The 15,536-nt window shown below is 45.6% G+C and overlaps 1 long non-coding RNA gene across 1 annotated transcript; it reads right to left on the reverse strand.

Annotated features, from left to right (window-relative positions):
* Window positions 1-223: 223 nt before the first annotated feature.
* On the reverse strand, window positions 224-4,648 carry LOC148054668 (uncharacterized). The gene is made up of 3 exons (XR_015707009.1): window positions 4,348-4,648; window positions 1,868-2,003; window positions 224-266 (listed from the first exon to the last, which is right to left on the reverse strand). It is a non-coding gene; the product is annotated as an uncharacterized LOC148054668 (long non-coding RNA).
* Window positions 4,649-15,536: the final 10,888 nt, after the last annotated feature.

The following is a 15,536-nucleotide window of genomic DNA, read 5'->3' on the forward strand; positions in this document are numbered from 1 at the left end:
TTTCTTGCATGGAACAGCTTGGTCCCATTAATTGGAATGGTTCTCACGAGCAAGTGCTCTCTCGTACGCAGGCTGCATACCAAAGTCAGCAGTGTCTGAACAACAGTCCAGAAGGAGGGAAGAAATAATTTTTAATAAAGACACTTTTGCCTAAAGCTACAGCCAGTTAGACCACATTGGTGCCAGTATTTCATACTTCATTATCATCTCTCTCTTTCTTTACCTCTTCTAAAACTGCTTCCCTGTGTTCAATTTCTTGCAAGCGCCTGCAAAAACAAAGGGAGGAACCGTGATCCTGATTTTTCCTTATTACATTTCAGAACATTTTACCCTTCAGAGGTTAAATACCGAGAGCTCTGCCTACTAAGACATCACGGTGGCAACACCCTCCCACATACGGAGGAGAAGGAGGGTTTCTCATGTGTCCCTCTGTCTCAGTAGCACAGCAGCCTCAAAAACAATTGGATCTACAGACAGAGAAGCGAGGTCAGACTCAGCACAACTTTGCTGCCTTCTGCAAAGTAGCAGTTCATTTCACGAAGGCTGAATCTGGTCTGCAGATTGTAAAATGCCGCAGCAGCTTAATTTGCAAAAGTCATGGTGAAGACCAGTCCAACTTGGAAAACGGGCAGCAAATGCAACAAGCACAATTGCACGTCCACAAACACAGGAGAATTATTCTCCCCCCCACAAAAACCCCAAATAAGAGCACAATGATTCAGGAAAAGGCTGGGCCTATTAATCAAGCCTTAATTTAATATCAGCAAAATTACATCGCTCGCTGGCACGCTACTGAATCCATTTCCCTAGGTTTTATGCTTAATGCTCTTTCATGACCCTGAATCTCTCCCAGTCGGCAGACTGAAGATTTCTAAAGACCTCTTCATAAAAATACAACATACGCTTGACGACTGAAAGACAGTGGGAGCGCTTTCTTTACTGAAGGAGTCGCACAACACTAGGCAGCAGCCAAGGAGCTTTTAAAAAGCCAAGATTTTATTCAAAGTTGTTGTTGTTGGAGTTCAGGGTGGTCCCCCTTTACCAAACTTCTGGCATTTTAGTTCCAGTCTAGCGTGCTCACAATATTCTGCAGATCAACACCAACACAGGAATGGCTCTGCAAAGTCACATGGCTGCTTTGGGATCCCATCTCTGAAGGAGACAAGGACCAGCTGCTGGCAGGAAGTAGCATACAGCTGCTAATGACTTTGCTTTATTTTAAGTGCATTTAGCACAAGTTTCAAACTCATTTAGAAGCCCACTTGTCAGTGTCCCCTGAGAAGAGCACACCAGAGCAGAACCGCTAAAGCCACCATGGCTGAGGCTGGAGACCGACCATTTCCATCTGCAGCAGCTCCAGACCTCTCAGAAGCGTAGGCAACATCAGGCTCCATCACCTCAAGGATGGGGCCAGACCACATTTACACAGCAGCAAAGAACACAGCAAGGGGTAAAGGAACAGCACGATGGAAAGTCAGAGGGACTGGAAGGAGCGAGGGCAAGATCTGCTGCTGGGAAGGACCATCCGTCTCCTGGCCAAGCAGCGCTGCCCTACAGCCACTTCCATCTCTGCCTTAGCATCAGGCTCGGCTCTCCACGAGTTTGGAATTAGCAAATGAGGCCATAGGGCAACTTCTGCTCTTGGCAGCTACCTTGCCTATGAATCAAGCTGAGCTGGGTTTTGCTGCAAGCTGAAAGCCTCCCTCTCAGAGCTGAAATTTGGCGCTCGTTCATGAATTTTAGCGTGAAGCCCACATACACATATAAAATTAGGTATCTATTTCACCAAAGTCAAACCAAGCCTGAGGTAGCTTGGATAATTTGGGGTAAAGCTTTTTAAAATAATGATTGTTACTTTTTTACTCACTTGCCATCTCACACCTTATCTTGTTCTTCAAGCAGTTATGATCATCCTCTAGAATATTAGCCTGGCTTGTTTACCCAAGGTTGCTTCCAAGTTTCACGTCGAGCAAGAGCAATGTTGCCGAGGGCTTGAGCCAAACCTAGTGAAATCCAAAAAAAAAAAAACCCTGCATCAGTTTTAATGGGCTTTGCAACAGGTCCCAGCTATTTCAAGAGTAAAAGTGCTCCATTCCTACAGTCACAGCATTGGCAGAAGGAGGACAGCACGTCGGCCAAATGGCAGGGAGATGTAGGGACCTAGCCCAGGGTACGACCAGTGGATCTCAGCAGGAATGCCGAATTCCAGTAGTTAAAACTGCGCTACTGCTCCAGCGTACGGCCTGTCAGCAGAGGAATTATCACTGTCGTGACACTGGAGCTATTATCTCAACGAGATTTTAAAGAGTGGAGTAGGTGACATGGTACAGGCTCAGTCACTAGGCACAGAGCCTTTCCTATTTCCCTCAAGCCTGTTGTAGAACAAACGCATTTAATTTCCACATTTCTTTACTGGAAAAAAAAAAGAAGCCTTTTAAGTCCAAGAATCAAGTCTTTGGTGACCATATCATAGGTTAGCAGAGGGGAAAGACCTTCTTAATCCTTCGTCCCTGTTGTCCCCCTGAAGCTGTAGTAGAAGCCCTTCCTTCATTAGACAGTAGGCATCTACACGGGACACAGCCATTACTAATGTCCCAGACCCGAGAAAAGCTCCAAGCAGGTTTTGCATCTTATTAGAAAGCAAAAAAACACGGAAGCACAAACTCAGAGGAGGCTGAGCATCCCCCTCAACTACTCTGCTCCCCAGAGAAACCGACCACTCGTGTGCACGGCAAACGCAGGCAGAGTTCACCTCTCGCTGTACTCAAGTAACTCATGCGTCATCCCAGCCATCACAGCGCGACTCTACATGCGTGAAACCAGTCTTACAGTGTCCACATTCTCACAAATGGGAAAATCTCATCTTTCTCCCAGGCTTGGCCTTTAATCTGGGTGACCACCTTTCACCCACTCTTCTTCAGAAAAAGCACTCGTTTATTCATCTGCCGGGTAACGTTGCCTAACGGTATCCATCCTGCATAGGTACGCGTAATCAAAGGCATCTAATCCTCCAACGCATCGCTGGGCAGCACAGCCAACGTCTGTCATGCTCTTTGTCTCAGCCCAGCAGAGGACCCAGTCCACGGCATTTTCCTTGGTTTCCTCTAGCAGGGTTGTTTGTGTTGAACTTCTGGGTGTCTTGATGCATTGGAAATGCACTTTAAGTCAAGCCCTGCACAGCATGATGACTGATGGAGTGATGCGAGTGAGTCATGGCAATTCTTTCAAGTGCCCCGGGATGCGTAGCACTCGGTACGCATAAATCACTCCTAAGAGCAACTGGAGTAAAGCCTGTGACTGGCAGCGCAGGATCCTGAAATGCATCTGAGGTGCTCGGGAAGGCTTTGCAGTGACACAGCTCTCCCTGCACCAAAACACACACAGCGAAGCTCTGTAAGCCTGGTCATCCATTCCCCTCGATAGCTTTAAAACAGGCCAAGACAAATGATATACTTTGCACTCAGTCTGTGCTGATGCAGAAAGAACCGCTTTCTGCAATTCTTTTCTTTATTACGATGGAAGTATCACCCCAAATATTTATGGTCATTCTTTTTCTGTTTGGGAGCGTGGAAGTCTCCTGGCGGCATATTTATTTTTCCTAATACCACTGAATATATATGGAAAACCAACGGAAATAACCAGATGTCAGAAGGTGATGGGAAGTGTCAGAAGGAGGATCGCTCCTTGGGCTACCAAGGAGAGCTGAGTGGGTCAGAGAGCCGAGGCTGCCATTTCCTAGCTTCAAGATGCCAATTTCTAACCTAGCCCAAATGAAGAATGAGCCTTCAGTAACCGTCCATGAGAAATGAGCTGGCAACGCCTGCTAGCTAATAGCGGGGAGGTGTCTACAGCACCAAGCACACGACAGCTTACATTGATTTGTAACCTCTCTATCTTCCAGCAGGCAAAAACGGGTCTGCCGCAAAAACACCGCACTCACGAGCACATCTGTTTTTCTCCGTGCTCTGCTACCTTGCTTCCAGCCTGATTAATGAACCCAGCGGTTCTGGTGTGCCAGGACATTTCCCAAGAAATTGCTACTGCAAGGTAAGACAGAGCAACAAAAGCACTAGCTCCCATCTGAAACACTACAGCCTGTCTCATCACTTGCTTGCACCAAGGACTGCAGAGCCCAAAAATGAAAGTGCCGCTTTGGAACCGGACCGATTCCTAAATAGCGCTCAGGTCCGTGCACAGGGGGAGGACAACGACATTATTTTTATCCCTTCCCCACTGGCAGAAGGTTCACGTTTCAGCAGGCATAACTAGTGCAGAGGCTTCAGAGCTGAAAAAAAACCCAGGGAAACATCAGCAGAGAAGCCCCAACAAGCCAGCAGGGAAACGTACCATGCAGACGTCAGCGGGACACAGGCTGGCCAGAAACAGCACCCTGCCAGGGAGCCACGCAGGGCTGCCACGGCAGCAGGGACGAGCTGCGCATCAAGGGCGGCCCCGTGAAGGCTGTTCCCTCACTGAGGGGTGCGGCCCCAAAGGGCCGAACGTGGGGCGCAGGGCTGCTAAGAGGGTCCGTTGGCAACACTGCAAGGGGCAAGCCCGTACCAGGAGGCCCAGCCAGGAGCAGACGGGGCCAGCCCAGAGCTGTAACGTGGCACCAAGGAGTCCGGCCGAGAGACAGGGCTGGAGACAGGCCCACCAACAACGCAGCGGGGAAACAGGCTGGGGACCTGGGCTGGCCTGAAATAGGCTCCCAAGCACATGGGGTGGGTGGGGGGCCCAGGTGAAGCCAGTCAGAGCCATTAAGAGCCACCAGTGCCCTTGGGGCTTTTTTGGTGTTCCTTCTGACTGCGGTGGGTAACTGGGCCCCAGCGCATGTCTCACCAGTGGGCCATGCAGCAGAAAAGCAGTTGCCCGGCCCTTCAGGCTGACCACCCTCCGACCATAGTGGGGCTGCTTCAAAGGGACCGCCGCTGCCCTAGGAGACAGCTCTTGCTTTGCTCTCCACAGCAAAAAATTGACTCTGCCTGACATTTCAGCTGCTGGAGGAGAGGGAAACATGGGCTGTAAAGGAAACATTGACTGCACACTGAACATACCTCACTGGCCCCTTGGGAGAAGTAACTTTGCCAGTTCACAGCATGTGGGATCAGCAGCCGGCTTAAATCAGGTCCAGTTCAGACTCACCCCTGCCTAACCACATGCTCTCAAAGACTTTTGCTGGCCAGCCTTTTAAACAGGGCTCCCTTTTGTCAGGTTACCTCCATCAGGAGCCTTAATGGGAGGCAGCAGATGATGCCAGTGTCAGTGGCCCAGACCCCAGCTGAGCTCAGTTCCATTTGCAGGTGACCTGCACCTCTGATGGTCGGGCCCAAGGGCCTCGCATTAGACGTCTCCCCTCCCCCAGCAGCCCCACTGCCCTTGACCCCAGCAGCCCTGCAGAGCTGCCAGCGCCGCGGCCCGCAGCCAGCGACGCAGAGGCAGCGCTCACTGCTGGAGCAACGCTGCTCCCTGGTGGGGAAGCGACGCGTGTGCGGGCGGGGGCCCTCGCAGCTCCATCCCGCCTTTTCTGTGGGTTTCTTGGGGTTTGGTTTTGCCTTTTTTTTGTTGGGCCAGAACAGCGTACCTAGACTGGAATAATCCCTTTTTTATGCTTACCAAGTAAAGTAATGCTTGTGTTGAAGAGGCAACCGGACACAGCGTACATACGTGCACAGTCACCTTCCAACCATTGCACGCGCAGCAGGAGAGATCAAAAGCAGTTCTCACCATATCGAAACAGTCGCCCTTTCATACAGCTCCAACGTGCTGCTGGGCTGCCTCCCTTACACATACACACACAGAAAACAAACGGTCCAACCCTCCTTTCTCGCCCCAAGGGCTTTATTCACCTGTTCTCAGTCTTCGTCCCCTCTTGGCTCCCATCACAAGCAGGACCAGGTCTCTAACTTCCTCCCAGCAGGACTTCTGCTCCATCTGGACAGCCTTTGGCCCCACTACCTGTTTGGTTTTCCACATTTTAGCACTTCAGTAGTGTCCTGAGGCAAGGCAGGAGCCCCTAGACCTTTCTCACTCTACTGCCCAGCAGCCCTGAGCATCTACAACGGTCTTCAGTTGGGCCCGCCGCACAGGTGCCCGCCATTGCTTGCTGTCAGTTGTGCAGTTACAGTCAGATCTGGTCGCTGAATAAGAAGCTTCCCTTTCAAGCACCTCAGGCCTTGCATGATTTCTACACGGCCCAGAAAAACTCTTCCGTTTTCCCCTAACTGCTGGTTTCAGGAGATACCCCTGGAGATTTGAGTGTTTCTCATGTTTCCCAGCCATTCCCTGGAGGAGGTGCCACACAGGCCAAGTCCAGGAGAAGGTAAGATTTCCATGTCTTCGTGGCAAGAGCCTTGTGACTCTTGCTCTTACCCTCACCTCGGCTTTCACTGCACAGGAAACCTGGCTGCAGTGAGGGCTTTTGCAGCACAAAGCCCCCACTCCCCCGTATCGGGTTCCCTTTCCCTGGCCAGAAAGCCACTCTGCCACTCTATCCTCCGTCAAGCTGTCGTTCCTTAAATCCCCGGCTCCAGACACCTGAAATGCGTCCCCTGTAGAAAACGGGTCCAGGATTTTGCTGGTCATGGTCGATATGAAAGGAAGAAGTTGCAGAGCCTGCAAATATCCTGAGGTGACTGCTGCTTGAATTGGTTTTTCCACAATGTCTGTCCCACACCCCTTCCCTGGCATCTGCGCCTAACACCCTGCTGCAGGTCTCTGGTCCCCTTTTACGAACTCAGATGGCCACAGCATGCCCCTGATTTTCCCGTTTCCCCTCACAGGCCGTGAACTCAGCCACGTACCTTCGAACCGCTTGATGCTTTCTGGTGCTTGTTTGCCACCTTTCTACCTCCATGTGCTCTCTGCCTGCTCATGTGGTGCTTTTCACCCATGCCACAACACCTTTCTTCCTGGGGCTCCTGAGGAGAGGAGCAAGCAGGCTTTGTTCTCTCCAAGTCTTCACACTGTGCCACCTGCTGACCCAAACTCTCCAGTCTTTGGGGAATGCCTCAAGATCCTCCCCTTTAAAGTGCCTCAGGAAAGGACATCTTTCCAGGCAGTAATGGCACCTCCAGGGCTGGTCACCATGGGTGACTTCATGAAAACCTCTTGGCTCCTACTGCTCAGCTGGTGTTCAACAAGTCATGGTCCCCCTCCGGAGTCTGATGGGTCCCATAACGCCGTGTGGGACCATGCTGGGATCTCTCCTATCTTTGCCACCCCTCCTGCCCAAGACTGCAGCTGCACGCAGTAGGGGAGTTGGGGCCCTGGAGAGGGGACTGCTCCCAGTGCCCGCGGAAAGCCCAGCCCCACCACCTCATCAAGCATCGCCAGGTCCCCGAGACAAGCAAGAGCTGGTGCCTCCCTTGCAGCAGTGACCCCTGCAACTTTATCAGCTGGAGGGTGTGAATGCAAGGAGGAAAACCTCTAATGCTAAATTGAGGACCAAAGTGGTCCCGGGCTGGACATGAGGGAAACACTGAAGTACCTCTAACTTACCTCTACCATTGATCCTTTCCCCAGTCACAGTGGAGAGCAAACAAGCCTTTTGTCCAAATTAAACCTCTTCTTCTGAACAAAAGTTGGTCACAAAATTCACGGGTTTTCTTGGGCAAAACGAGGTTGAATCTGGATTTTTTTGTGACACTCTGTTTTTTCTCAGGCTGGACCTCTGCAGAGCTGTCCGGTCTGTCCAAACCGTTTGGGAGCACTGGCGAGTTTAACGCTTGCCCTTAGAGTCAGAAGAGACTGGCGTGCTCAGACACAGATATCACTAGGAAGTACATCTAGCATGGGGGAAAGTGACGCTCTCAAGCGAGACAGAAAATAGCTGTTTCTTCAGTCACATCTCAGCATGTGAAAAATTCACTCTGAGTCCTTGCAATGCTTGGATTTTTTGCTGAAAGCCACAGAAAAACAGGCAAGCGTGCTGCTGCCAGGGCTTTCTGTACAGGTGCATTGGCGGCTGTTCAACCCAGAAAGTGGGCACTGTTGGAATGAACGCTGTCACGTGAAGAGAAACACAGACACAGGCATCCCCCCCGAGCCGAAAAAGCGTTGACCACAACTCAGCGCCCCCGCACGCCCAGAGCCGCGGGTCAGCTCGCACGGTTTGCTGTGCCTGCTGCTCCGACCCCGACGGAGCTGTGAACGTAATGGGAGAATTCACAGGAGGATCCATGCTGTTGCATTTGAGCAGGGGATGAAATCAGATATTATTTGTTTTTCCTACTTAAAAAATAAATAAATCTCATTTCCAAGCTATTACTGGAAACAGTTACAAGTTCTGAGGCTTTTAAAGAGAAAAAAACACAGAACAAAGAGGTGTTTTGCTAACATGAGTAATGTTTTTCGGCATTTGTAATGAAGTTAAGCAACTGATTGTCTCTGCATCCAGAAAACAGTAATTTCCACTGAAGAAGTGCAGGGAGCAGCATTTCAACAAACAACAATTCATCAACATCACTACCACGCTCTTGCTTTTCTGGTCACCTCTGAAGCCCCCTCCTTCGCCTTCCTTTATCGCACACCTAAGAGGTGCTAAATCCTTATTCTCCAGCTGATGTAAAACACATTGGGGCTGCGTTTCTCGGGCAGAGAATCTTCTGCGACGTAGCAGAAAGGAAGGAGAGGGCAGAGAGGGAGATCCAGCCCCTTGCTAGATGCCTGCCGGTGATGTGCGGGCTCCTCACCGCGTCACCCAGCCTCGGTGGTGGTCCCAAGAGCCTCAGAAAGATGCTCACCACTACAAACTCTTCTCGGCCTTCCCTGGAGAAGGAGTACCCAGACATCATTAGAACAAAAGCCCTTTCCTGGAGCATTCAAGTGTAAAAACTGTTTTTGAAGGATTCCACCTAAGTGATTCAGCCAAGACTAACAAGCCTGTGGCATAAGGAAGGCTGGAGTTTCTGATTCCCAGCCCCTCATGTCTATTTTTAGCTCTGAAATCAGATAAACAATAAAAATCAAAACCAACCAGGCAAACACAGAACCCTCTGAAAAATAGCAGTTGTGTACTTTTGGCTTTCTTCCACAGGTAGCTAGCTTTAAGTAATAACACCACCACCACCACAAATAAAATTAAAAGACACAGAGAGAATAAACGAGTGATTAACTATTTTTTCAGGCTTGTCATCTGGGTGGTTAGGAAAAGTTTACATTTTCACATCACGCTGCTGAAGAGTGACTGTCCACCCAAAGGCAGGCTCTGGGCTTTCTTTTCAGATGCCTCTTATCCCTTGATGGACCTACACTAGCTTTTGTGAAGCAGTAAGTGTACCAGCCTACTCATTCTTTTAAAGTTTATTTTAATCCATTCAGCAGCATGATGAAAACTTTTGAGTTCCCAGTAAATTACAGTAAAGGCAAAACAAAATAATTTGAGATTCATCAAGCTGAAGGCTTGACATTTTTATTTTGAATTTTAGATGGCAACTGACAATCCTTAGCACATGTTGCCCTTGGCAATAAGACCATCTTTGGGTAACTGAGAGCCAGCTTTCAGTAGTTCAAAAATAAGAGAAAAGAGAAAAAATTACATTTTTATTGTCGAACTTGCACAGGCAGTACAGGAAAGCATATTCCTGGGCAACAAATTGGCTCAAAGCTATAATAAAACGACGATAAAATGAATAAACAAATATTTGCAAAATTTCAAGGGAAAATATATTTTTTCATACATAGCTAATTACGTTAGTCTATTTTAGCATGTACCCTGTGAAAAAAATAATATTCGATCACATTGTCAAAAAATGTGTCATAATAAAAATGTATGAAGAAGCTTAATTTTATCATTCTTTAATTTTTTAATGTTCAATTATTTTAGGTTTTTGAGCATGACAGAGTGAATTTTTTCATCTTATTTATAGTTTAGTAATGCCCAAAGTGCATTGAGGTCATAAGAACACAGCAGGATGCAAACATTTATTTTAAGCTATCTTGCTTTGAAGACTTTACCAGAAATGGCCAGTTGCCTTTTTTCATTGCAGAATAATAGTAGCATCTGTAGAGAGACTAGAACAGAGCTATAATGAATCACCTTGAAACTGGACAACAGTGTGGATTTCATTATAGAAAAAACCTCAGAGACATATTTTTATGGCTTAGCAGACAACCTGAAGTAGCCCAGAGACAATGTTTTTACAGACTCTATTATCTTTCAGACTTGACCTAAAAGCTCCATAAGAAGCAAAGTTATTCAAAATAATTTGATTTTTAAGTTACGTCCATAAACTATAACTTTGTCACAAGCAGTGCCAAGTGACAAGTAGTAGTTAGCACTGTCATTGCTAAATATTTTGTAAAATGAGATAACGCCTCATTTTAATACTAACACTTGAGTCCATCTATTAAAACTAAACCTTAAAGTGAAAAATAAATAACCACAAGCTTTGAAGTGATTGATTAATTAATTTGGGCAATTCCCTGGAAATCACGATAATAGACACAGAGTAACTTCTTCCAAAATTTGAAATAAGTGTTTCGAAAAAAGGTAAATATTTAACTGCTAAAATTATATGTAGAGATGTTATGAAATCAAAACTTAAGACATTTGTGGCTTTTAAGGAACAATCAATTGAATGTTAACTGAAATGAGAGCAGCAGAGGTGTATCAAGGCTCCTTACAAAGGATTCCTTATGCATTTTTAGTTTTTTTTTTAACAAGCCTTTGGAATTCTCTCTCTTCAGAACATCTTTTTTGCCAAGTTCTGCCAGAGGTTTCAGGCTTCAGGGAACCGGCGTTGCTATCCGGGTCTGTAGGATTCTTTCCCACGAAAGACATTTGAAAGAAACGATTGCCAGCAATATTGAGAAATTTGCTGTCTCTGATCAAAGCTGTTTCTCGAGGCCAGGCACAGTTTGCTGACCTACTTTGGACAAGGATTTGTTCCGACATCCCAGGCTACAGCCTGCCGTCTCTGAGGCTGCTGGGAGAGTTCGACGTGCAGCTGCCAACGGGACAGTGATTAATTTGATTGTCACCAGCACAGCTTTGAACATAAGGCTTGTTCAGGAGGCACATAAAAGGAAACTCAGTGCAGTCACTTGGGTTTTGCTGCTAAGAGAGTGAGGGAAGCAGAAAAACAAATCCCAGCACTATGTAAGACTTCAGCCAGCCAAAGACAAGGCCAGCCTCTCCAGCACAGCGGTGTTGTTTGTACTGGTCTGCTGTCACTGGGGGGGTATGGCATGGTACAACTGGCCTGGGGAGGATCACTGATAATATATGGTTGATCCCTCCGTGGGTGTGAAGCCACCATACCTCAGCCAGAGCACCAAAAAGACAGTGGGATCAACAGAGGGAGTATGTCATGGAGGTGACCTTCTGCCTCACCAGTGAGCCAGCTGGTTCATCAAACCACTTTGACTATTTACACCAGCAGACACCATGGAGGTGCACTGCAGAGCCATGTGGCAAAACCAGCAGGTTGGAAAGTGGGAGTTTTCAGATTATGATGAGCTACACTCTGTGCACATCAGCCAGACCCCATGACCTAGGCAAGAAAATTTATGGGTCAAATGGTCAGCCACTGTCAACTGGAAGTAATTTCCCTTACTATCTACGGAGGTGTGCAGGTGAAATTATTACCAGACTGCAACTACTTTGTGGCAACTGCAATGACAGTACAAGGGATACTGCTATAATTTATAATGTCTAATACAGGCATTTATGATATTGAAACACAGGACCTGATTCCTTATTATCTTGCTCCTTTTGTCATCATTTCAAGCTGCTCCAAAGAGACTGTGCAATGTTGCAAAGTCACCTCTCCAACTAATTTACCAGTAATGTTTACTCTTTTTTTGCACATCGCTGCTCAAACTGGAATGCAGTGGAGACACTTTCGCATCATTTTGTGCCTTCCAACTTTGTAGCACAAAGCTTCTTGTCCACAGACATGTCTGAAGGAGGTGTCATGCAGGAGGTAAGATGAGGTTTCAAGACCCTACACCGAGGAACGGAAGACTCCTACAACCATGCCAGTCCAAATTCCAAGATGATACAGTCACTTGTGTAGTAAATGCTCCTCCTAGAGAACAATCAGGCAACATTATCCATGTTTCAACTGAAGCTGAAAAAAACAGCTGAGTAGCAAAGTGGTCAGGATAAGTGTTCTTCAGTGGCACCTACCTGGAGTGCTCACCTGAGCAAAGGTGTGAGCCTAGCCCATTAGGTAAAACCTAGTCTGTGGCAGAGTTTTATGCCAGAGGCTGTATTCGAGATAAAAACAGGAAATAGTGCAAGAAGTTTTGAAAATTATAATGAAGTAACATTCTTACAACAAACAGAGAAGAAATATTTTTGCCAGGGATTATTTCAGGAAAAAATGAAGGAATAATATCATGTTTCAATAAAGATACCTGAAAGAAGGAAACATGAAATCTAGTTTAATCTAGCCAAATTTGTTAAAGATTGGGATTAATTTCTAGTGTATGAACATGTATGTCCCTGTGGTAGAGCTAGTCAATACCATTTATCTTTTTTCCTGTACCCCTGAATGAGAATTGCCGGCAATTTTTTGCAGGCAAGGAGAGGTCGATTGTTTACCTTACTGGTTCAGATGAGAAATTGGCTTCCTCTTGAAATTCGAAGGGAAAAATGTAATGCTGCTCTTGGCAAATTATTATCAGAAATCAAAAATTATTTTCCAAGTAGTGATTTTCAGGGTTCTTTTCACTGGAAATCTTGGGTTTCCCCAGAAGCGATTGTTACACAAGCAATGATGTCTTGAACAAAGACCCTTTAACAGTGCTGTGTAAGTTCTCCAACCACTATTCATTCTATTAAAAAGAATTTGGAATTTATAGAAGCTCCATCTCCCCTGGCTGGCACAGTTTCCTTATTACAAATTAATTCCCTGTCAAAAATGGTTTGTTTTTATCTGATGATTCGAAACAGTTCCTTTGATAGAACAGTAAAAGAATTTAATCATTTATTTATTAAAGTAACCCACAATTTGGAAGAGGAAAAAGAAGTAGGCAACTGGTTTCTCGTGAGACTTCAAAGATGAAGTACATTGTTATAATAACCAGATACTTGGAGTTTGCTCAAGTTGATACTATTTAAACATTAAGATCTAATTAAATCTTTTAATTTTAAAGAAAATCTGTTGGCTGATTTCCCAAAAGCATGTAAGGCTCCTATGGACAAACCAGGTAGTGGGAATCCTTCCAAGATTTTTCCTTACAGCAATATCATTTTGGGAATGCAAGACTAGCTGTGGGAAAATATTCACAGCTCAGAGTTACAGTCAGTGTCCAGTAATATATAACCATAAATACATTAGATATAAGCTGAAAGGTGTGCATTACCTCCCTGATTTTATTTATTCATACATGTGGTGTTATGTTTGTGTTCTGTCAAGTAGGGTTTGGTAGTGACGCAATGTGGACTGTCTCCAAAGTTTGAATACCTCCCTAACTCCAATAAACAGTCTTACGTTTTCCTGCAGTCTGGTATCCCCCACAAAACAGCTATTGAATATGACCTGCCTCCAATTAACATGTCGCTCCGAATCACAGTCTCACAGTAAGAATCCAGTGAGGTCAGCTTTTAAGGAGCTGAAGCCATCCTGCAGACAACACTGAGATCAGGCCAACATAAAAAGTGGGCAATGAAGGCTAAGGGTGGAATTTCGTATTTCACATTACTGCCATCTCCTATAACATAGGAATCAAAGACCATAAACAAAACTCTGTAAGTGGACTGCTAATTCCCAGAGCACTGATAAGGGTGCTGTGATCCAAACCAATCACATGCACAGTGATCCATTAGTTATGAGAAATGTAAAATAGATGGCATAAGTAAACCAAAGCTTTGGTTCTAACTCTACTCTGATTTTCAGATTAAGCTCTTGCTTCCTTTTCACATGTTCTATACTCTTTCCTTGTACTATGCCTGTTAATGATTTTTATATATCTTATGTATTTTCTCAGTCTACTAAACTGTTTTTCAAGTGTGATGCAAACTTCCAAAGTAATTAGAAGTTTCAGTCTGCATAGAGACATAAACAAAGGGAACACCAACACAAATTTTGGGAGAGAAGGCAGGCTATTGATACATCCTGGTAACACCCCAAAGGTTCATGGGCTCATTACACTGGGCATTAAGCAAAGAAACATGAGATAAGTTGTTTCTCAAAAGGTTTGCAAGCTCAGATATCCGAGGGTTGGAATGAACCGATATGCCAATCCCCATTTCTCTTCAGTCTTAAAACGATTTGTCAGTGGTCTACTTCTTGCTCTGTTTTCAAGAAATTAGAATCACAGAGAAATGGAGCAGATACTTAATTAAACTATTTCCTTTTTTACGTCATTTTCCGTTCTTAACCTTCTGCATCTGTCTTTACTGCATAATATTATAATCTTCATTCTCCTATGTATTTCCTCCTTTGTGGCACACGAAGTCCCTTTCATCCAGGCTCCATCCCATGGTATCTTTCTAATTCTTTGCTTAGTACAGTTAAGCTCATGAGAGTTTCACTGCCCTTCATGGAATGATCTGTTTCACAAACAGGGTCCTATCTGCAGCTATAGGTATTTTAATAATGACCAGATAAGTGCCCACTACACAGAAGTTCCCACAACAAGGGTGACAGCCATTCTCGGCAGGTTTCTGCTGTCTGCAAAATACTCCTATGTTTGAAAACCCTAGGGTTACAGTAAAAATTGTCGGATTGTGCAAAATGAAATCGCTCCTATTGTGATAAATCTAAGTTCTGTGCACATTTGTTGTTAAAACAAAGGTTGAATTACTTAGCCCAGCCTCAAAAGATTTCCTGCCATACTGGCACACCATTGCTCTATGGAAAATTTACAGAGCTATTATTTTCTTGGTCTTTTTCTAAATACATTGCAAAACAAAAATACTCCATAAATCACCCTCCTCCAGCATGTTCTCCACAAAGCCAATTCACCTGAAGTGTTCAAATTGCTGTCAATAGGAAGTGATGAGGATGCACCGCAAAACTCCAACAAACTATAGCCAGATAAGAGCTTCTTTTAGTGGGTACACGCAACTGAGGAACTGTAGTAGCAGTCTGTAATAATTGTCACTTCTGATCACCATGGGAACGAAACAGAGGTCTACTTTGCAGAAAACAGATCAGCAGTGACTCACCGACTGCTTGGGAAGCACGATTATTGAGAATCACTAGACTTGTGTGGGTGACGGGGAACAATACGCTAGTGATGCCATTTCAACCATAGTCCGATACAGCAGAGACTCCTCTGCTAGATATGCAGGATGAAATCAAGTAAATTAGTACTTTGCCTTTGTGTTCGTTAGAGACAAAGTTCACCTTTATGTTTTTCTGCAGCTTCAGCCTTGTGTGGACTCTTTGCTATGAGAGGATTTCAATTCTAGTGAATGAAGTCCTAACTGAGCTTACACCGGGCTTTACCAGGTCTTCTGCAACCCTCTTAGTGACAGATTTAACCCCTGAGTGACACAGAGATTTAAAGCTATGTCACATCCTCTGAACTACACCATGATGTGGATGGCACACACGAGATGGGCAGTATCTCCATCTCAACCA

Source organism: Nipponia nippon, unplaced genomic scaffold (assembly GCF_047370975.1).
Source record: "Nipponia nippon isolate SJK-2023a ecotype South Korea unplaced genomic scaffold, ASM4737097v1 scaffold_3, whole genome shotgun sequence".
Taxonomy (NCBI): domain Eukaryota; kingdom Metazoa; phylum Chordata; class Aves; order Pelecaniformes; family Threskiornithidae; genus Nipponia; species Nipponia nippon.